The sequence below is a fragment of the Bombina bombina genome, chromosome 4 (assembly GCF_027579735.1).
Source record: "Bombina bombina isolate aBomBom1 chromosome 4, aBomBom1.pri, whole genome shotgun sequence".
In the NCBI taxonomy this organism is placed as follows: Eukaryota; Metazoa; Chordata; class Amphibia; order Anura; family Bombinatoridae; genus Bombina; species Bombina bombina.
Genome location: NC_069502.1, coordinates 240,478,672 through 240,500,687, shown reverse-complemented (window position 1 = coordinate 240,500,687; position 22,016 = coordinate 240,478,672). Strand labels below are relative to the sequence as shown.

Here is a 22,016-nt window from a genome sequence, read left to right as displayed (position 1 = left end):
TCGTCCTGTTCCCTTTGCATGATGTTGCCACCCCCATGCTTCACAGTAGGTATGGTGTTCTTTCTCCTCCAAACACGACAAGTTGTGTTTCTACTAAACAGTTCTACTTTGGTTTCATCTGACCATATGATATTCTCCCAATCCACTTCCCAATCCACTTCTGGATCATCCAAATGCTCTCTAGCATACTTCAGACAGGCCCGGACATGTACTGGCTTAAGCAGGGGGACACGTCTGGCACTGCAGGATCTGAGTCCCTGGCAGCGTAGTGTGTTACTGATGGTAGCCTTTGTTACGTTGCTCCAGCTCTCTGCAGGTCATTCACAATGTCCCCCCGTGTGGTTCTGGGATGTTTGCTCACTGTTCTTGTGATCATTTTGACCCCACGGGATGAGATCTTGCGTGGAGACCCAGATCGAGGGAGATTATCAGTGGTCTTGTATGTCTTCTATTTTCTAATTATTTCTCCCACAGTTGATTTCTTCAAACCAAGCTGCTTGCCTATTGTAGATTCAGTCTTCCCAGCCTGGTGCAGGTCTACAATTTTGTTTCTGGTGTCCTTCGACAGCTCTTTGGTCTTCACCATAGTGGAGTTTGGAGTGTGACTGTTTGAGGTTGTGGACAGGTGTCTTTTATACTGATAACAAGTTCAAACAGGTGCCATTAATACAGGTAATGAGTGGAGGACAGAGGAGCCTCTTAAAGAAGAAGATACAGGTCTGTGAGAGACAGAAATATTGCTTGTTTGAAGGTGACCAAATACTTATTTTCCATCATAATTTGCAAATAAATTATTTCCAAATCAGACAATGTGATTGTCTGGATTTGTTTCCACATTTTGCCTCTCATAGTTGAGGTATACCTATGATGAAAATTACAGGCCTCTCTCATCTTCTTAAGTGGGAGAACTTGCAAAATTGGTGGCTGACTAAATACTTTTTTCCCCACTGTATGTATGTATATATATATATATATATATATATATATATATATATATATATATATATATACACTATGCGCTAACAAGGATTAACCTCAGGAACCTAAGACCTCAGTTTTAACTGAGGCGCCTACCAAATCCCCCTAGGAATAAACGGAATCAACTTGTCTGAGTTCCAAAAACCGGACGACATCTGCACAGCAATTCAAAAACACTCTCTCACTCTGCTGACGGCCTGCTGAAAGACCGAGACCTAATGCCGATCACGTGATCAGCTGAATTAGACTGTTCCACAGAAGCGCAAAACCAATCAACGCTTCACTTCCTGGATATGGAGGAAACTGACACACATATCAAGGCCGTTGACATTCACACTAACGTTAGACTAAACAAAAATCCAATTTTCTTCAGACACCAGAAACTTCACCTCCTCCATTGACAGAGGCAAAGAGAATGACTGGGGGTTGTGGTTAATGGAGTGATAGTTAACAGATTAACTGTGGTGCTCTTTGCCTCCTCCTGCTGGCCAGGAGTGATATTCCCAACAGCAATTAATGATCCCATGGACTCACAGTGTCTTAAGAAAGTAAAGATTGTGCACGTTTTGGTAATGGAAGTAAATTGGAAAGATTTAAAAAATTGTATGCTTTATCTGAATCATGAAATTTGAATTGTAGTGTCCCTTTAAATATAAAAATGACATGTTTTCTAGTTTTCTGGATCACTGATGGCCAGCCTCCTAACACATGGGGGTCACAGATCAATATTTTAGAACCCTTAAGAGCTGGAGATAAATAAATGGCAATTAAAGACATAAACAAGATATTTCATAAAAAAATGTCCAGTGGCACAGGGCCAAAATCAGGTTTTCAAGCCTCCAGAAGGCAATTTTTATTTGAGGTCACCCTAAATTACACAATCTTAGTTTAGTTTTTTTCTCAGAGGTAAAAAAAAAAGTAGTGCAGAGACACACACTTGGACTGTGGGCCACCAGTTGGCCATCTCTGTTCTAGAGGATAAGGCAGTGCTATAGGATACGGACCTACCTTTTAAAACACAATCTTTTATAAAAGGTTGACTAGAATGTCCCTTTAATATTGAAGACAACTCTCCATAGCTATAAATGGCAATCTATGCAGACACTTTCAATGTATCATACTGTGTTGAAGACTGAATAGTCAGATCGGAAGAATAGTGTACTTCATATGAGTATCTTGTTCTGACTGCGATAGGGTCACGTGTTAATACAGAGGTTAACAAAAACACATTGCACAGGAATTCACAAATAATGCAGAGGTTAAAGAAGAGGTGCATGCTGCACAGAAAGCTCAGTGTGCTGAACAGCCTTGGGGGGGGGGGGGGCACATGTCTCTACAAGCAAACCAGTTCACCCTCACTCTGGGATTTGTAGTGAACACAAATAGTATAAGAATGTCAATAGACTAAGTGGTAATCTGACATATCTATTGCACACGAGAATTCAAGAATTATTATTTGCTGTCTGGGATCATAAGAATCTTTCATGATGTCTTGTTACATAGTGGTAGCTCTTGCTGAAGTTACAAACATGTCACAAAAATCAATCGTGGAAACAAAAGCAAACAATTCAGACACTGAACCCAGGAGTAGCTATATATTTATATAACATAATTTATGTAAGAACTTACCTGATTAATTCATTTCGTTCCTGGTGGCGAGAGTCCACAAGCTAGTTACTGATGGGATATACATTCCTACCTGTAGTGGGCAAAGTTTCCCAAACCCCAAATGCCTATAAATACACCTCCCACCTCACTCATACCTCAGTTTAACGTATAGCTAAGTTAGTGAAGTGTATAAAGAGTAAAAGCATAAAAAAGAGGAAAAGGATAAATAATGTGAATTATACAAAAAAATCATAACCCACAAAAAATGGCTGACTCTCGCCACCAATATGAAATTATTTATATATATATATATATATATACACACATACATACACACACACAGAACAACAACAAAGAGTCCAAAGTACAAAATAACAACATTTCGAGCCTGCAGTCAAACATAACTAAGGGCTGATTGCAGGCCCGAAATGATGATGTTGTTACAGTGTTACAGACATGTCGTCAGGCATCCTTTTATTTTTATTTTTATTTTTTTTCTATTACTAAAGCATGATACAGATCCATTACTTTGATGTGAATGTTATAAATCTAAAGATGTTAAACATTAAAGGGATACTGAACCCAAATTATTTTCTTACATTATTCGTATAGATATAGAGCATGCAATTTTAAGCAACTTTCTAATTTACTCCTATTATCAATTTTTCTCCATTCTCTTGGTATCTTTACTTGAAAAAGCAGGAATGTCAGCTTATGAGCCGGCCCATCTTTCGTTCAGCACCTGGGTAGCGCTAAAATTTAGTCACCAATCAGCAAGTGGTACCCAGGGTGCTGAACCAAAAACTTACATTCCTGCTTTTTAAAATAAATATACCAAAAGAACGAAGAAAAATTGATAATAGGAGTAAATTAAAAAGTTGCTTAAAATTGCATGCAATTATTTTATTTCACTGTGCTGATTATATAACAGATGCAAACACTTAAGGTGAGAAATGTTTTTATCTTTTAGATTCAAAATCAGGAAGCGGGGAAAAACGTTATGATGACTGCACTTTGATTTTTCACATTTTCTGCGTGCGTGAGAAAAAACATATTAGAACAGTGGTTTTCTCTCTTTCTTATATCACAAGCAGCTTTAAGTGTCAATAAGTTGTTAAAACACATTTTAAAGTAATGATTTAACCAAGATGTGTTTGTGCGTATAGCTGAAAAAGGAAGCTGTAATCAATAAAATATTTATACTGATACATATTTAACTGGAATAAAAGCATACCCTGCTTTATGAAAAACATATTAGACATATGAAACAACTAGGGATGGGAGAACGTTTTCCTACATTTGTTAAAAATAATAAAAGGTTGTTATTCATTTATTTTAAACATTTGGAATTTGTTTTCTTTTTTTTAAATGTTCATTATTTTCTTTTTTTTTAAATGTTCATACTAGGAATTTTCCAAATCAGCTGACTCAGAATCATATAAATAAATACATGAAAGTGAACTGCACTGCTGCCAATATGACTTCAATAGAACTCTGTGCCAGCAGTGAATAGGTTAAGTTGCAGATTTTGTTAATGCAGACTTCTTACTGTTGCAAGCATTTCACAGCATGTATCAGACTTCAGACCCAGCCTATTGCCAGCAAACTTTAAGCTACAAAACCACATGGCACAGATACCCTGGGCTTGCAGCCCCACTAAAAGCCACACATTTATCATCAGATCAGCCCCTGCCCTGCAGACCCTCTGGCACCCACAAAGACACAGCAGTTCAGACTCCAAACCCTGCATCCGTTACACATCATCATCATCAGATCAGACTCCAAACCTACTTTGATAGCCACATACATACACCGGTTGAGGTTGCTTGGTTGCTGCAGAGCACTGCTGGTCCTGAGAGGATTGAGCTACACTTTAACTATGTGTTTAATCCCTTTGGAGAGTTTACTAACCCTAAGAAAATGAAATTCCATAAATGATAAGCTGTTTCTCAAAATTACCAAGGACACCAAGACAACTTTTGTAAAATATTAACATTTTTGGCATACTGTCAAACAGTTTTTCTGCCTGTTCTGTATGGTTATGGGTGAGGGGAAAAAAGGTGTAGGATGTTTGTGTGACCTTGCAGAATGCTGTGCATCTGCAAAAGCTTTGAAAACGAAACTGCAAATTAATAATAGTGAGCTATATTAACCCTTCACTACCAGGAATTTCAGAGAAAAACTTGCCCAAAAGACCAGAAAATCTTTAGCATTTTTGGTATCACTCCATTTAAACAGAAATAAAACCTTGTTTTTTTATTTACCTATCAAAATCATATACTTTTTTTTTTTTTTTTTAGTAGACAACCTAAGGTATTGCTCTAGGCACATTTTGGTATAGCTTATGCCGCCAAATGTGATCATATTAAAAAAAAAAAAATTCAGTAAGAAACCCAAAGTTTGTGAAAAAGATATTTACATACCGCTTGTGCAAACATAACACAAATGGTTGTAAAAGCTTCCCTGGGATGCCCTTTGTTCAGAAATAGCAGACATTCATTGCTTTATCATTGCTTTTTGGCAATTAAAAGTTTGCTAATTGCAACTGCGCACCACACTTCTGAAGTTGCCAGAAGTGAAGGGGTAAATCAGGTAGCTGATTTTTTTTTTTTAGTAGACAACCTAAGGTATTGCTCTAGGCACATTTTGGTATAGCTTATGCCGCCAAATGTGATCATATTAAAAAAAAAAAATTCAGTAAGAAACCCAAAGTTTGTGAAAAAGATATTTACATACCGCTTGTGCAAACATAACACAAATGGTTGTAAAAGCTTCCCTGGGATGCCCTTTGTTCAGAAATAGCAGACATTCATTGCTTTATCATTGCTTTTTGGCAATTAAAAGTTTGCTAATTGCAACTGCGCACCACACTTCTGAAGTTGCCAGAAGTGAAGGGGTAAATCAGGTAGCTTGTAAGGTTAATTTTAGCTGTAGTGTAGAGATTACCCTCCCATCTGACACCACCCACCCCCTGATCCCTCCCAAACAGCTCTCATTCCTCCCTCACCCCCCCCCCCCCTTTGGTCACCATCTTATGTACTGGCAGACAGTCTGCCAAGTATGCAGTTTAGGGATTTTATTATTTATTTATTACTTTCTGTAGTGTAGTGTGAACTATATCTTTATTTGTGATCTGGCCTCATATGGTAACAGAAGCACGATCAGCGCTCCCTTACCATATGAATACTGATCACTTCTTCCTCTGGCTGCGGTCTTAGCTGTCAGAGCCGACAGCTGGAACTGCAGCACAAGGCCGAAGGTTAGACGTAGCTACTAAATCAACAGGGTACGCTGGGCAAAGTACCCTGTGGCAAAGTAGCTACGTCCAATAGGCAGAATGGGTTTAACAATTTTCCAATTTACTTCTTTTAGCACATTTGCTTTGTTCTCTTGGTATAATCTGCCTAAAGAGCAGTTATGCACTACTGAGAGCTAGCTGAACACATCAAGTGAGCCAATTATAAGAGACAAATGTTTGTAGGCACCAATCACCAGCTAGCACCCACTAGTGCAGGATATGTTCATATTCTTTTTTTCAACAAAGGATACCAAGAAAACAAGTACATTTGAAAACAGAAGTGAATTTATCTATTTAATGTCTTAAAATTATACACCCTATCAGATTAATGCAATTTATTATTGACTTTCCTATCCCTTTAAATGTTGGGCAGTCTTGTTGGGCCTACAGTTCTTATTTGCTATCAAAATCTATATTTCTATGTTTCATGGTGGTAAGAGTCCACATGTGGAATTAAAGTCTAGTCCTACAGGAGGAGGCAAAACACCAACACAACAGAGCTTTAATCCCATGATTCCTTAGTCATATATATGGCCAAGAGTAATGTGAAAGTAAGAAAGGAAAAGCATGGTGAAAAGTGCAAAACTGGTACTGCCGCCAACAGTTATGAAAAAAAAGGCGGGTCATGTGGACTCTCACCATCAGGAAAGAAATTAGTTTATCAGGTAAGCATACATTTTTTTATCTTTAATGCAATGTTGAGAGTCCACAAACCATCATATGTGGGATCCACAAGACCACCATGAAAAAGGCCAGGAAAAACAGTTAAGGCAGGGAGAGGTATTACCAGGCACTGCAGCCTGCAGAATTTTCCTACCAAAAGCAACCCTCATAAGAGGCAAACGTGTCAAAATGGTAGAATTTGGTAAATGTATGTCAAGATGACCAAATGGCTGCCTTGCAAATCTGTTCAATGGCAGCTTAATTTCTAAAAGCCCAAGACTGTTTGCCAAGCCTCCTTGACAGAGTTGGCTATGGGAAACCTCTTTTTAAATATAGGAGATGGAGAAAAAGGTATACCCGGTCTCTCCCAAGCCTTAGCAATGATCTAAGAAGCTCAGTCTGGTACCGGAAACACGTCTGTCGAGGAAGGAACCTCGAAATATTTGCTCAGCTTACTGGATTTCTTGGGAACAACAACGACCGTGGAATCGCTGTCATCCAATGTAGCTAAAACCTCCTTAAGTAACAGATGGAGGTGTTCTAACTTAAACCTGAAAGATACAACTTCAATATCAGCAAGAGGAATTACACTGTCAGAATCTGAAATTTCACCTTCAGATGCTACTACGGTATCCTCCTCAGGCTTCTGGAAGGGGGCCTCCGAAATAGCAACAACTGCGTCAGAAACCTCGCTTACTGAATGTCTGATTTTCCTCTTACGCTTTCCCTGCAACATTGGAAAAGCAGACAACGCATCTGAAATTAAAGAAGACATGAGAGAAGCGATGTCCCTTAAAGTAACTCCAGCGGGAGTTTGAGAGGAAGCGCAGGGCACTGCATGTGAGGGCGGTAAAATTTGGGACGCTTGAGGAGAAAGCTGCGGCATATATTGAACTTCGTCATTAGACTCCTAGACAACATCCGCTTTAGAAAAAGTTGGCTCAGAATTTTTTTTTTCCCCTATAATTTGAAGTCCTCTCAATACATGAGGAACAGAAAGGGATTGGTGGTTCCACATTGGCATCAAAACACAAGGAGCAAGTGACATCTTGCAAGGCCCCTTGATCCATACTGATTCACAATGGTTAAATTATCCAATAAAAACCTTAAATTTATAAGAAAAATTTTAAAGTGGAAAAAAACCGTTACTGTGTCTTTAAATTCAAACGTGTAACTTTTTTACCGAAGTCTGTCAAATTAGTAACTCTACAAGCTGAAAGCAATATAGCACTTTTAAACCTCAGCAACTTTGCTGAGGTGCCTACCTGACTCGCTAAACCGGAGCTAATCTTCCCTTTATGATACAGAACACAATCCGGAACTCAGCAGAAGAGGATTCAGTCGTTGTCCGGTCCTAGAAACGCATGCTTGACACGGACCATGCGTTTCTAGGTAAACCCTGATGAACTCTTTATTCTAAATGTGTCCCAGACTGAGGCGCAATGAAAGTGGCGTGCAACTCAGCAAGATCTGGCCATTGTGAGCGTTGCCATAAAGAAAACATAATTTATGCTTACCTGATAAATTTATTTCTCTTGTGGTGTATCCAGTCCACGGATCATCCATTACTTGTGGGATATTCTCATTCCCAACAGGAAGTTGCAAGAGGACACCCACAGCAGAGCTGTCTATATAGCTCCTCTCCTAACTGCCATATCCAGTCATTCGACCGAAAACAAACAGAGAAAGGAGAAACCATAGGGTGCAGTGGTGACTGTAGTTTAAAATTAAAAAATACCTGCCTTAAAATGACAGGGCGGGCCGTGGACTGGATACACCACAAGAGAAATAAATTTATCAGGTAAGCATAAATTATGTTTTCTCTTGTAAGGTGTATCCAGTCCACGGATCATCCATTACTTGTGGGATACCAATACCAAAGCTAAAGTACACGGATGAAGGGAGGGACAAGGCAGGTATTTAAATGGAAAGTACCACTGCCTGTAAAACCTTTCTCCCAAAAATAGCCTCCGAAGAAGCAAAAGTATCAAATTTGTAGAATTTTGAAAAAGTATGAAGCGAAGACCAAGTCGCCGCCTTGCAAATCTGTTCAACAGAAGCCTCATTTTTAAAGGCCCATGTGGAAGCCACAGCTCTAGTAGAATGAGCTGTAATCCTTTCTGGAGGCTGCTGGCCAGCAATCTCATAGGCTAAGCGGATTATGCTTCTTAGCCAAAAAGAAAGAGAGGTTGCCGAAGCCTTTTGACCTCTCCTCTGTCCAGAGTAGACAACAAACAAAGCAGATGTTTGACGAAAATCTTTAGTAGCTTGTAAGTAAAACTTTAAAGCACAAACCCCGTCCAAATTGTGTAATAGACGTTCCTTCTTTGAAGAAGGATTAGGACACAAAGACGGAACAACAATCTCTTGATTGATATTCTTATTAGATACCACCTTAGGTAAAAAACATAATTTATGTAAGAACTTACCTGATAAATTAATTTCTTTCATATTAGCAAGAGTCCATGAGCTAGTGACGTATGGGATATACATTCCTACCAGGAGGGGCAAAGTTTCCCAAACCTTAAAATGCCTATAAATACACCCCTCACCACACCCACAATTCAGTTTAACGAATAGCCAAGAAGTGGGGTGATAAGAAAAAAGTGCGAAAGCATATAAAATAAGGAATTGGAATAATTGTGCTTTATACAAAATCATAACCACCACAAAAAAAGGGCGGGCCTCATGGACTCTTGCTAATATGAAAGAAATGAATTTATCAGGTAAGTTCTTACATAAATTATGTTTTCTTTCATGTAATTAGCAAGAGTCCATGAGCTAGTGACGTATGGGATAATGACTACCCAAGAAGTGGATCTTTCCACACAAGAGTCACTAGAGAGGGAGGGATAAAATAAAGACAGCCAATTCCTGCTGAAAATAATCCACACCCAAAATAAAGTTTAACGAAAAACATAAGCAGAAGATTCAAACTGAAACCGCTGCCTGAAGTACTTTTCTACCAAAAACTGCTTCAGAAGAAGAAAATACATCAAAATGGTAGAATTTAGTAAAAGTATGCAAAGAGGACCAAGTCGCTGCTTTGCAGATCTGGTCAACCGAAGCTTCATTCCTAAACGCCCAGGAAGTAGAAACTGACCTAGTAGAATGAGCTGTAATTCTCTGAGGCGGAGTTTTACCCGACTCAACATAGGCAAGATGAATTAAAGATTTCAACCAAGATGCCAAAGAAATGGCAGAAGCTTTCTGGCCTTTTCTAGAACCGGAAAAGATAACAAATAGACTAGAAGTCTTACGGAAAGACTTAGTAGCTTCAACATAATATTTCAAAGCTCTAACAACATCCAAAGAATGCAACGATTTCTCCTTAGAATTCTTAGGATTAGGACATAATGAAGGAACCACAATTTCTCTACTAATGTTGTTGGAATTCACAACTTTAGGTAAAAAATCAAAAGAAGTTCGCAACACCGCCTTATCCTGATGAAAAATCAGAAAAGGAGACTCACAAGAAAGAGCAGATAATTCAGAAACTCTTCTGACAGAAGAGATGGCCAAAAGGAACAAAACTTTCCAAGAAAGTAATTTAATATCCAATGAATGCATAGGTTCAAATGGAGGAGCTTGAAGAGCCCCCAGAACCAAATTCAAACTCCAAGGAGGAGAAATTGACTTAATGACAGGCTTTATACGAACCAAAGCTTGTACAAAACAATGAATATCAGGAAGAATAGCAATCTTTCTGTGAAAAAGAACAGAAAGAGCAGAGATTTGACCTTTCAAGGAACTTGCGGACAAACCCTTATCTAAACCATCCTGAAGAAACTGTAATATTCTCGGTATTCTAAAAGAATGCCAAGAAAAATGATGAGAAAGACACCAAGAAATATAAGTCTTCCAGACTCTATAATATATCTCTCTGGATACAGATTTACGAGCCTGTAACATAGTATTAATCACAGAGTCAGAGAAACCTCTTTGACCAAGAATCAAGCGTTCAATCTCCATACCTTTAAATTTAAGGATTTCAGATCCTGATGGAAAAAAAGGACCTTGAGACAAAAGGTCTGGTCTTAACGGAAGAGTCCACGGTTGGCAAGAGGCCATCCGGACAAGATCCGCATACCAAAACCTGTGAGGCCATGCCGGAGCTACCAGCAGAACAAACGAGCATTCCTTCAGAATCTTGGAGATTACTCTTGGAAGAAGAACTAGAGGCGGAAAGATATAGGCAGGATGATACTTCCAAGGAAGTGATAATGCATCCACTGCCTCCGCCTGAGGATCCCAGGATCTAGACAGATACCTGGGAAGTTTCTTGTTTAGATGAGAAGCCATCAGATCTATTTCTGGAAGTTCCCACTTTTGAACAATCTGAAGAAATACCTCTGGGTGAAGAGACCATTCGCCCGGATGCAACGTTTGACGACTGAGATAATCCGCTTTCCAATTGTCCATACCTGGGATATGAACCGCAGAGATTAGACAGGAGCTGGATTCCGCCCAAACCAAAATTCGAGATACTTCTTTCATAGCCAGAGGACTGTGAGTCCCTCCTTGATGATTGATGTATGCCACAGTTGTGACATTGTCTATCTGAAAACAAATGAACAACTCTCTCTTCAGAAGAGGCCAAGACTGAAGAGCTCTGAAAATTGCACGGAGTTCCAAAATATTGATCGGAAATCTCACCTCCTGAGATTCCCAAACCCCTTGTGCCGTCAGATACCCCCACACAGCTCCCCAACCTGTAAGACTTGCATCTGTTGAGATTATAGTCCAGGTCGGAAGAACAAAGAAGCCCCCTGAACTAAACGATGGTGATCTGTCCACCATGTCAGAGAGTGTTGTAAAATCGGTTTAAAGATATTAATTGAGATATCTTTGAGTAATCCCTGCACCATTGGTTCAGCATACAGAGCTGAAGAGGTCGCATGTGAAAACGAGCAAAGGAGATCGCATCTGATGCGGCAGTCCTAAGACCCAACATTTCCATGCATAAGGCTACCAAAGGGAATGATTGTGACTGAAGGTTTTGACAAGCTGATATCAATGTTAAACTTCTCTTGTCTGACAAGGACAGAGTCATAGACACTGAATTTATCTAGAAACCTAAAAAGGTTACCCTTGTCTGAGGAATCAATGAACTGATTGGTAAATTGATCCTCCAACCATGAACTTGAAGAAACAACACAAGTCGATTCGTATGAGATTCTTCGAAAATGAGAAGACTGAGCAAATACCAAGATATCGTCCAAATAAGGAAATACCAAAACCCTATTCTCTGATTACAGAAAGAAGGGCACCGAGAACCTTTGAAAAAAATTCTTGGAACTGAGGCTAAGCCAAACGGTAGAGCCACAAAACTGGTAATGCTTGTCTAAAAAGAGAATCTCAGACACTAAAAGTAATCTGGATGAATCGGAATATGCAGATACACATCCTGTAAATCTATTGTAGACATATAATGCCCTTGCTAAACAAAAGGCAGGATAGTCCTACAGTAACCATCTTGAATGTTGGTATCCTAACATAACGATTCAATAATGATAGATCCGGAACTGGTCTGAAGGAATTGACCTTCTTTGGTACAATGAAGAGATAAAATAAAACCCCAGCCCCTGTTCCAGAACTGGAACTGGCATAAATACTCCAGCCAACTCTAGATCTGAAACACATTTCAGAAATGCTGAGCCTTTGCTGTGTTAACTGGGACACGGGAAAGAAAAGAATCTCTTAGCAGGAGGCCTTAACTTGAAGCCAATTCTGTACCTTTCTGAAACAATGTTTCTGAAACCAGAGATTAAGAACGGAATTGATCCAAATTTCTTTGAAGAAAACGTAATCTGCCCCATACCAGCTGAGCTGGAATAAGGGCCGCACCTTCATAGGTACTTAGGAGCTGGCTATAGGTTTCTATAAGGCTTGGATATATTCCAAACTGGAAATAGTTTCCAAACTGATACCGCTCCTGAGGATGAAGGATCAGGCTTTTGTTCCTTGTGAGGAAAGGAACAAAAATGATTATTTACCCTGGAAAGAAAGGGAAAGCAAAGTTGACTTAGAAGACATGTCAGCATTCCAAGTTTAATCCATAAAGCTATTCTAGCTAAAATAGCTAGAGACATATACCTGACATCAACTCTAATGATATCAAAAGATGGTATCACCAATAAAATTATTAGCATGTTATAGAATAAAAATAATGCTATAAAATTATGATCTGTTACTTGTTGCGCTAAAGCTTCTAACCAAAAAAGTTGAAGCTGCAGCAACATCCGCTACAAATATAGCAGGTCTAAGAAGATTACCTGAACATAAGTAAGCTTTTCTTAGAAAGGATTCAATTTTCCTATCTAAAGGATCCTTAAATGAAGTACTATCTGCCGTAGGAATAGTAGTACATTAGTAGGAGTAGAGACAGCCCCATAACCTTAGGGATTTTTGTCCCAAAAAACTCTAATCTGTCAGATGGCACAGGATATAATTTGCTTAAACGTCTAGAAGGAGTAAATAAATTACCCAAATTATTCCATTCCCTGGAAATTAATTCAGAAATAGCATCAGGGAGATAAAACACTTCTGGAATAACTACAGGAGATTTAAAAACCTTATTTAAACGTTTACATTTAGTATCAAGAGGACCAGAATCCTCTATTTCTAAAGCAAATAACACTTCTTTAAGTAAAGAACGAATAAATTCCATCTTGAACAAATACAAAGATTTATCAGCATCAACCTCTGAGACAGAAACCTCAGAACCAGAAGAACCATTATCAGTATCAGAATGATGATGTTCATTTAAAAATTCATCTGAAAAAAGAGAAGTTTTAAAAGACTTTTATGTATACTAGAAGGAGAAATAACAGACATAGCCTTCTTAATGGATTTAAAAAATAAAATCTCTTATGTTATCAGGAACACTCTGAAAATTAGATGTTGACGGAACAGCAACAGGTAATGTAACAGTACTAAAGGAAATTTTATCTGCATTAATAAGTTCGACATGACATGCAATACAAATAACAGCTGGAGAAACAGATACCAAAAGTTTATAGCAGATACACTTAGCTTGGTAGCTCCAGCATTGTGCAGCGATTTTCCTGAAGTATCTTCTGACTCAGTTGCAATGTGGAACATCTTGCAATATGTAAAAGAAAAAAAAAAACAACATATAAAGCAAAATTGATCAAATTCCTTAAATGACAGTTTCAGGAATGGGAAAAAATGCCAAAGAACAAGCTTCTAGCAACCAGAAGCAATAAAAAATGAGACTTAAATAATGTGGAGACAAAAGTGACGCCCATATTTTTTCGCGCCAAATAAGACGCCCACATTATTTGGCGCCTAAATGCTTTTTGGCGCCAAAAATGACACCACATCCGGAACGCCGACATTTTTGGCGCAAAATAACGTCAAAGAATGACGCAACTTCCGGCGACACGTATGACGCCGGAAACGGAAATAGAATTTTTGCGCCAAAAAAGTCCGCGCCAAGAATGACGCAATAAAATGAAGCATTTTCAGCCCCCGCGAGCCTAACAGCCCACAGGGAAAAAGTCAAATTTTAAGGTAAAAAATGTTAAATTAAAATGCATTATCCCAAATATGAAACTGACTGTCTGAAAAATAAGGAAAGTTGAACATACTGAGTCAAGGCAAATAAATGTTTGAATACATATATTTAGAACTTTATAAACAAAGTGCCCAACCATAGCTAGGAGTGTCACAGAAAATAAGACTTACTTACCCCAGGACACTCATCTACATATAGCAGATAGCCAAACCAGTACTGAAACGAGAATCAGCAGAGGTAATGGTATATATAAGAGTATATCGTCGATCTGAAAAGGGAGGTAAGAGATGAATCTCTACGACCGATAACAGAGAACCTATGAAATAGACCCCTTAGAAGGAGATCACTGCATTCAAATAGGCAATACTCTCCTCACATCCCTCTGACATTCACTGCACGCTGAGAGGAAAACCGGGCTCCAACTTGCTGCGGAGCGCATATCAACGTAGAATCTAGCACAAACTTACTTCACCACCTCCATCGGAGGCAAAGTTTGTAAAACTGAATTGTGGGTGTGGTGAGGGGTGTATTTATAGGCATTTTAAGGTTTGGGAAACTTTGCCCCTCCTGGTAGGAATGTATATCCCATACGTCACTAGCTCATGGACTCTTGCTAATTACATGAAAGAAACCCAGGTTTGGTACGCAGAACTACCTTATCTGCATGGAAGATCAGATAAGGAGAATCACATTGTAAGGCAGATAACTCGGAAACTCTACGAGCCGAGGAAATAGCTACCAAAAAAAGAACTTTCCAAGATAAAAGTTTGATATCTATGGAAAGAAGAGGTTCAAATGGAACCCCCTGAAGAACTTTTAGAACCAAATTTAAGCTCCAAGGTGGAGCAACAAGTTTAAACACAGGCTTGATTCTAACTAAAGCCTGACAAAATGCCTGAACATCTGGGACATCCGCCAGACGCTTGTGCAAAAGAATAGATGGCGCAGAAATCTGTCCCTTTAAGGAACTAGCTGACAATCCTTTCTCCAATCCTTCTTGGAGAAAAGATAATATCCTGGGAATCCTGACCATACTCCATGAGTAGCCCTTGGATTCACACCAATAAAGATATTTACGCCATATCTTATGATAGATTTTCCTGGTGACAGGCTTTCATGCCTGAATTAAGGTATCAATGACTGACTCTGAGAAATCACGCTTTGATATAATCAAGCGTTCAATCTCCAGGCAGTCAGCCTCAGAGAAATTGGATGGTTGAAAGGACCTTGAAGTAGAAAGATGACATGTCCACTAGATCTGCATACCAAGTCCTGCGTGGCCACGCAGGCGCTATCAAGATCACCCATGCTCTCTCCTGCTTGATCTTGGCAATCAGATGAGGGAGCAGAGGAAACGGTGGAAACACATAAGCCAGGTTGAAGGACCAAGGCGCTGCTAGAGCATCTATCAGCGTTGCCTTGGGGTCCCTGGACCTGGATCCGTAACAAGGAAGCTTGGCGTTCTGGCGAGACGCCATGAGATCCAGTTCTGGTTTGCCCCAACGATGAACCAATTGTGCAAACACCTCCAGATGGAGTTCCCACTCCCCCGGATGAAAAGTCTGTCGACTTAGAAAATCCGCCTCCCAGTTCTCTACACCTGGGATATGGATAACTGATAGGTGGCAAGAGTGAATCTCTGCCCAGCTAATTATCTTTGAGACTTCTAACATCGCTAGGGAACTCCTTGTTCCCCCTTGATGGTTGATGTAAGCCACAGTCGTGATGTTGTCCGACTGAAATCTGATGAACCTCATTGTTGCTAGCTGAGGCCAAGCCTGAAGAGCATTGAATATTGCTCTTAGTTCCAGAATGTTTATTGGAAGGAGTGACTCCTCCTGAGTCCATGATCCCTGAGCCTTCAGGGAGTTCCAGACTGCACCCCAACCTAGAAGGCTGGCATCTGTCGTTACAATTGTCCAATCTGGCCTGCGAAAGGTCATACCTTTGGACAGATGGACCCGAGATAGCCACCAGAGAAAAGAATCCCTGATCTCTTGATCCAGATTTAGTAGAGGGGACAAATCTGTGTAATCCCCATTCCACTGACTGAGCATGCAGAGTTGCAGCGGTCTGAGATGTAGGCGTGCAAACGGCACTATGTCCATTGCCACTACCATTAAGCCGATTACTTCCATGCACTGAGCCACCGAAGGGCGAGGAATGGAATAAAGAACACGGCAGGAATTTAGAAGTTTTGATAACCTGGACTCCGTCAGGTAAATTTTAATTTCTACAGAATCTATCAGAGTCCCTAGGAAGAAACTCTTGTGAGGGGGGATAGAGAACTCTTTTCCTCGTTCACCTTCCACCCATGCGACCTCAGAAATGACAACACTATGTCCGTATGAGACTTGGCAATTTGGAAGTTTGACGCCTGAATCAGGATGTCATCTAAATAAGGGGCCACTGCTATGCCCCGCGGCTTTAGGACCGCCAGAAGCGACCCCAGAACCTTCGTAAAAATTCTTGGGGCTGTAGCTAACCCAAAGGGAAGAGCTACAAACTGGTAATGCCTGTCTTGGAAGGCAAACCTGAGAAACCGATGATGATCTTTGTGTATCGGAATGTGAAGATAAGCATCCTTTAAATCCACTGTAGTCATGTATTGACCCTCCTGGATCATAGGTAGGATGGTACGAATAGTCTCCATCTTGAATGATGGAACTCTGAGGAATTTGTTTAAGATCTTTAGATCCAAAATTGGTCTGAAGGTTCCCTCTTTTTTGGGAACTACAAACAGATTTGAGTAAAATCCCTGTCCCTGTTCCTCCTTTGGAACTGGATGGATCACTCCCATAACTAGGAGGTCTTGTACACAGTGTAAGAATGCCTCTCTCTTTCTCTGGTTTGCAGATAATTGTGAAAGGTGAAATCTCCCTTTTGGGGGGGAAGCCTTGAAGTCCAGAAGATATCCCTGGGATATAATTTCCAACGCCCAGGGATCCTGGACATCTCTTGCCCACGCCTGGGCGAAGAGCAAAAGTCTGCCCCCTACTAGATCCGTTACCGGATAGGGGGCCGTTCCTTCATGCTGTCTTAGAGGCAGCAGCAGGCTTTTTGGCCTGCTTACCCTTGTTCCAGGTCTGGTTAGGTCTCCAGACCGTCTTGGACTGAGCAAAAGTTCCCTCTTGTTTTGCATTAGAGGAAGTTGATGCCGCACTTGCCTTGAAGTTTCGAAAGGCACGAAAATTAGACTGTTTGGCCCTTGATTTGGACCTATCCTGAGGAAGGGCATGACCATTTCCTCCAGTGATATCAGCAATAATCTCCTTCAAACCAGGCCCGAATAGGGTCTGCCCCTTGAAGGGAATGTTAAGCAGCTTAGACTTTGAAGTAACGTCAGCTGACCATGATTTAAGCCATAGCGCTCTGCGCGCCTGGATAGCAAAACCAGAATTCTTAGCCGTTAGTTTAGTCAAATGAACAATGGCATCAGAAACAAAAGAATTGGCCAGCTTAAGTGCTCTAAGCTTGTCAAGTATGTCATCCAATGGAGTCGCTACCTGTAAAGCCTCTTCCAGAGACTCAAACCAGAACGCCGCAGCAACAGTGACAGGAGCAATGCATGCAAAGGGGCTGTAGGATAAAACCTTGTTGAATAAACATTTTCTTAAGGTAACCCTCTAACTTTTTATCCATTGGATCTAAGAAAGCACAACTGTCCTCGACAGGGATAGTAGTACGCTTTGCTAGAGTAGAAACTGCTCCCTCCACCTTAGGAACTGTCTGCCATAAGTCCCGTGTGGTGGCGTCTATTGGAAACATTTTTCTAAAAATAGGAGGGGGAGAGAACGGCACACCTGGTCTATCCGATTCCTTAGTAATAATTTCTGTAAATCAAACGAAATTTTTACAGTGTGTATAATAAGCTAACAGAGCATTGCACCCACTTGCAAATGGATGATTAACCCCTTAGTTCAAAAAACGGATCAAAACAACGATATAGACGTTTTTTTAACAGTCACACCAAACTGCCACAGCCTTGTTGTGGGCCTACCTTCCCCAACAAACGATTTTGGAAAGCCAAAGAGCCCTTTAGAGATGTCCTATAGCATTCAGGGGACTCCTGGAGGAAGCTGGATGTCTCAGTCTGTAAAAGTTACTGCGCAAAAAGCGCTAAATTAGGCCCCTCCCACTCATAGTAACACAGTGGAAAGCCTCAGGAAACTGTTTCTAGGCAAATTTAAGCCAGCCATGTGGAAAAAACTAGGCCCCAATAAAGTTTTATCACCAAAGTATATATAAAAACGTTTAAACATGACAGCAAACGTTTAATATTGTAAATATAAAAGAGTATTACCTCAGAAAGTAAGCATGATACCAGTCGCAATTAAATCACTGTATTCAGACTTACCTTACATAAATTTGGCATCAGCAGCATTTTCTAGCATTCACATCTTCTAGAAAAATCTTAACTGCACATACCTCATGGCAGGATAACCTGCACGCCATTCCCCCTCTGAAGTTATCTCTCTCTTCAGTCATGTGTGAGAACAGCAATGGATCTTAGTTACAACCTGCTAAGATCATAGAAATCACAGGCAGATTCTTCTATTTTTCTGCCTGGAACAAAATAGTACAACTCCCGTACCATTTAAAAATAATAAACTTTTGATTGAAGCAAAATAACAGCTACATTTCATCACTTCTCTCTTACTACCTCCATGTTTTTTGAGAGTTGCAAGAGAATGACTGGATATGGCAGTTAGGGGAGGAGCTATATAGACAGCTCTGCTGTGTGGTGTCCTCTTGCAACTTCCTGTTGGGAATGAGAATATCCCACAAGTAATGGATGATCCGTGGACTGGATACACCTTACAAGAGAAATAATCTCCCGGTCAGAGCCATTAGTAACGCTTCTCTTCCAGCCCCAGTGCCTGCATTCTAAGGCTGTCAAAAGTCCTCTCCTGCCTAGGAGAGTTTACAGTGTCCCACCAAAAATAAAGTGCCCCTTTTTTCACGTGCCCTTTATGTTGTCTATTAGGTTGAAATAACGTGCTCACTTCTTTCCGAGTGTTGTTTTGCTGCCCCAGAAATAATAAAGTAGCACTTACCTCGTATTTCTGCCTGACAGCAAGGCAGCTCACCAGGCTTGAGAGTTCCTCTCCCTCACATCGACCTGTGGAGAAATAAAAGACTAAGTAATGTCACTCAGGCTTTAGTAGTTAGGGCAGCATAAAACATGGGAGGCGAAGTGAGAATTATGTCCCACAAGTTCTCATTGCTCTAAAGCCACCACTGCTCTACTGAAGAGACTAATATTGACTACGGCTACACCCTAGGACAAAGCAGAACAATAATGCACCACTTTTAAAATAATAAACTCTTGATTGAAGAATCTTTTCTAACACTTAACTTTACCACTTCCTAGCACTAACGTAGGCAAAAAAAATTACTGGGTTGGGAGGGAAGGGAGGTGATATTTAACAACTTTGCTGTGGTGCTCTTTGCCGCCTCCTGCTGACCAGGAGGTGAATATCCCAATAGTAATTAAGATGATCCGTGGACTCATCGTGTCATTAAAAAGAAAGATACAAACAAAGCAAATTAGATAAAAGAGCAGACAATGTTAAACAGCTTTCCAGTTTACTTCTATCTAAATCCTGAAAAAGAAATTGTGTTTTTTATGTCCCTTTAAAGGGACAGTCAACACCAAAATTGTTATTGTTTAAAAAGATAGATAATTAAATTTCAGAATTTCTTTTTACTGTTTATTTGAAATTCAGAGTAGGTGTTAAATCATTGTCTTTTTATTATGTACTTATTGATTATGCAATTCTACTGCATTGAGTGGCCCTTTAAAATAACCATGTTGGCTGTGCAAAATTGGGGAATGTAAAGGATTATCTATCTTTTTAAACAATAAAAGAGTTGACTGTCCCTTTAAGATATGAAGCTGCAGTTTTATGTAGCTTCTACGTTCTGTTTAATGGCTCCTCAACTAAGAAATAATAAACCAATTTCCCTGATTTGCATAGTATCTAGTGCTGAAAAAAAGTAAACTTATTTAGGCCGTGTTCCTCCATTCAAAGGTTAGAAGGATATTAAAAAAATGGGCTAAAATATAGAACTTTTAAATGAATTTAACTGGGGCTGCAGAGAATCTAGATGTCACAATGTAATCATACAGCTTGAGGCTTGGGAAAAAAACCATATTCTATGTAACAATCTTCCTTGTGACAGAGAGCTGAGAAATGACAAAGATATCACTTCTGAGTGGGCGTAGTGGGTGGAGAGGTGATTTGCAGCATTTCATGCATTCCCAGCTGTATTTCTGCTTTTATGCTATATATTTTTGTCACTCGCTCGTAGGTGGGAAATAATAGATGCACATTTACATATTAAGCAAGCTAGTTACATTCCCAGAAATAAAAACACTAATACTTTACAATTCTCTGGTACTATTATTTATTGTGTTGCAACAAGAAAATAGATAATGCAATGAGATACAGCTAGGGAGTATGTAGTTGCCTTTAAAAATCATTGTCCTAAATACATGAATGAACATGCTCGATTTGTTAACATTCCTGTTTTATAGGATGATTAGAGATTGAGGGTTCTTAAAAAGTTAAATATTTTATTTGCAAACCAGGGACTCTGTGTCCTGATTTTTTTTTCTCTACTAATGATACACAAGAAAAATATAGATCTTAAAAACTTTGAATTGTGGTAAAGAAATATTTTCCCAATGCTTAAAAATAAGAAATGACATAATGTCAGGGCCTTAGTAAAGGAAACAAAAAAAACAGAATTTATGCTTACCTGATAAATTACTTTCTCCAACGGTGTGTCCGGTCCACGGCGTCATCCATAACTTGTGGGAATATTCTCTTCCCCAACAGGAAATGGCAAAGAGCACAGCAAAAGCTGTCCATATAGTCCCTCCCAGGCTCCGCCCCCCCAGTCATTCGACCGACGGTTAGGAGAAAAAAAGGAGAAACTATAGGGTGCCGTGGTGACTGTAGTGTATAGAGAAAGAAATTTTTCAAACCTGATTAAAAAACCAGGGTGGGCCGTGGACCGGACACACCGTTGGAGAAAGTAATTTATCAGGTAAGCATAAATTCTGTTTTCTCCAACATTGGTGTGTCCGGTCCACGGCGTCATCCATAACTTGTGGGAACCAATACCAAAGCTTTAGGACACGGATGAAGGGAGGGAGCAAATCAGGTTACCTAAACAGAAGGCACCACAGCTTGCAAAACCTTTCTCCCAAAAATAGCCCCCGAAGAAGCAAAAGTATCAAATTTGTAGAATTTGGCAAAAGTGTGCAGAGAAGACCAAGTCGCTGCCTTACATATCTGATCAACAGAAGCCTCGTTCTTGAAGGCCCATGTGGAAGCCACAGCCCTAGTAGAGTGAGCTGTGATTCGTTCAGGAGGCTGCCGTCCGGCAGTCTCATAAGCCAATCGGATGATGCTTTTCAGCCAGAAAGAAAGAGAGGTAGCAGTAGCTTTTTGTCCTCTCCTCTTACCAGAATAAACGACAAACAAAGAAGAAGTTTGTCTGAAATCCTTTGTTGCTTCTAAATAGAACTTTAAAGCGTGGACTACATTTAAATTGTGTAACAAACGTTCCTTCTTTGAAACTGGATTCGGACACAAAGAAGGAACAACTATTTCCTGGTTAATGTTCTTGTTGGAAACAACTTTTGGAAGAAAACCAGGCTTGGTACGCAAAACAACCTTATCTGAATGGAACACCAGATAGGGTGGGTCACACTGCAAAGCAGATAATTCAGAAACTCTTCTAGCAGAAGAAATAGCAACCAAAAACAGAACTTTCCATCCGGAATATGTAGGTACCATCCTTTAAATCCACGGTAGTCATAAATTGACCCTCCTGGATTGTAGGTAAAATTGTTCGAATGGTTTCCATTTTGAACGATGGAACCCTGAGAAATTTGTTTAGAAGTTTTAAATCCAG

The 22,016-nt window shown here is 39.9% G+C and overlaps 1 protein-coding gene across 2 annotated transcripts in view; it reads right to left on the bottom strand.

Moving 5' to 3' along the window:
• PIK3CB (phosphatidylinositol-4,5-bisphosphate 3-kinase catalytic subunit beta) overlaps positions 1 to 22,016 on the bottom strand; it is an 869,120-nt gene that overhangs the window by 565,684 nt on the left and 281,420 nt on the right. The window contains exon 3 of one of the 2 annotated variants that reach the window (XM_053709855.1): positions 19,145 to 19,209. The exons of the other annotated variant lie outside the window; for it this stretch is intronic. The gene's annotated coding sequence lies outside the window, so the exon portion shown is untranslated. The remainder of the gene's footprint in view (positions 1 to 19,144; positions 19,210 to 22,016) is intronic. 2 annotated transcript variants of the gene reach the window in all.